Genomic DNA, 2177 nt, shown 5'->3' on the forward strand with positions numbered 1-2177 from the left:
AGAAGGTGCACAAAGAGAGCTCCGTGCTCAGCAGCCTGAAGGAAGAAGATGGCTCGATAACGTCATCTCAGGCTGACGTCATGAGCATCAGTAAATCCTTCTATGCCAGTCTGTATGACACAAAACCAACTGACAGCGCGGCCTCCCAGTCGTTCCTGTCCTCTATCACGGAGGTCCTAGACGACAGAACACGGGAGAGGCTGGACCAGCCGCTTTCTCTCGATGAGCTGACCAAGGCCCTCGAGTCCTTCGAAAAGAATAAAACTCCCGGAAGCGACGGTTTACCGTTCGAGATCTATCCCACTCTGTGGGACTTGATTGGTCGGGACCTGCTGGAGGTGTATGTCAGTATGCTTCGGGCAGGTACCATGAGTGAATCCATGAGGAAAGGCATCATCACCCTCATCTACAAGCGGAAGGAGGAGAGGGAGGAAATTAGAAATTGGAGACCGATCTCACTGTTAAACACAGACTACAAAATCTTGTCAAAGGTCATCGCCAACCAGGTCAGGTCTGCTCTGGGATCGGTGATCCACCCTGACCAAACCTGTGCTGGACCGGGCAGGAAGATCGCTGAGAGTCTCACACTCCTCAGGGATACGATTGCCTACGTGCAGGACAGGGGGGTGGACACCTGCCTGATCAACCTGGACCAGGAGAAAGCCTTTGACAGGATATCGCATACATATATGAGGGATGTCCTCTCCAAAATGGGCTTCGGGGAGGGAATCGCTAATTGGATCCGACTGCTCTACACCAACATTGTCAGTGCAGTCTCAATCAATGGGTGGGAATCAGATAGCTTCCCAGTCAGATCTGGAGTCAGGCAGGGCTGCCCTCTCTCTCCTGCCTTGTTTGTGTGCTGCATAGAGCCATTTGCCGAGTCCATCAGGAAGGATGCGAGCCTGAGAGGGATGACATTCCTGGCAGTGGGGTTCTGCAGGTTAAGACCTCCCTGTACATGGATGATGTCGCCGTTTTCTGCTCGGATCCGCTGTCCGTGCACAGACTCATGCGCATCTGTGACCGGTTCGAACGGGCCTCGGGGGCCAAGGTAAACCGAGGCAAGAGCGAGGCCATGCTCTTCAGGAACTGGGCCGACCAATCCTCTATCCCCTTCACCGTCAGGACTGACCACCTGAAGGTGCTGGGTATTTGGTTCGGGGGGCTGGGGCCTGCGCCAAGACCTGGGAGGAGCGGATCAGGAAGGTGAGACAGAAACTGGGCAGATGGAAGCAACGGTCACTCTCCATAGCGGGTAAAAACCTGGTCATCAGGTGTGAGGTACTCTCAGTATTGTTATACGTGGCACAGGTCTGGCCTATCCCCAGAACCTGTGCCGCCGCAGTCACCCGGACCATCTTCCACTTTGTGTGGAGATCAAAGATGGACCGGGTCCGAAGAGACGTAATGTACAAAGACCGGTGCAATGGGGGAAAAAACACACCCAATGCCACCCTCACCCTGATGGCCACCTTTGTGTGTGGCTGCATCAAGCTGTGCGTGGATCCCCGGTACGCAAACACCAAGTGTCACTACGTACTGAGGTTCTACCTGTCCCCGGTGTTGCGAAGGATGGGCCTGGCCTCGCTGCCGCAGAATGCTCCGCGTAGTTGGACCGTTCCGTACCACCTGTCCTTCGTGGAGAAATTTACGAATAAAAACACCTTTGACCACAAATCCATCAGGAAGTGGTCAGCACGTAGTGTCCTTGAGACCCTTCGGGAAAAGGTGAGGGCGGATCCTATCGAGCGGTTCCCTGAGCAGACTGTCAAAGCCATTTGGCAGAATGCCTCATCGCCAGAACTTTCCAACAAGCACCAAGACATGGCTTTGGTGGTGGTGAGGAGGGCTCTGCCTGTGAGATCCTTCATGCACGCCTGGACTCTCAGCCGCACTGCACGCTGCCCTCGAAGCGGCTGCGGGGGGGACGAGACTGTCACACTCCTCCTTCTGGAATGTGCCTATGCAGAAGAAGTCTGGAGAGGAATGCAGTGGTGTCTGTCGAGGTTCGTCCCGAGCAGCGCCGTGACGTGGGACTCCGTGCTCTACAGCCTGTTCCCCGGGACGCACACCAAGACGAACATCAACTGTGCCTGGAGGATCAACAACTCGGTGAAGGACGCTCTCTGGGCGGTCCGAAACCTGTTGATCTTCCAGCTGAAGGAGTTGACCCC

This window comes from Chiloscyllium plagiosum, chromosome 3 (assembly GCF_004010195.1).
Source record: "Chiloscyllium plagiosum isolate BGI_BamShark_2017 chromosome 3, ASM401019v2, whole genome shotgun sequence".
In the NCBI taxonomy this organism is placed as follows: Eukaryota; Metazoa; Chordata; class Chondrichthyes; order Orectolobiformes; family Hemiscylliidae; genus Chiloscyllium; species Chiloscyllium plagiosum.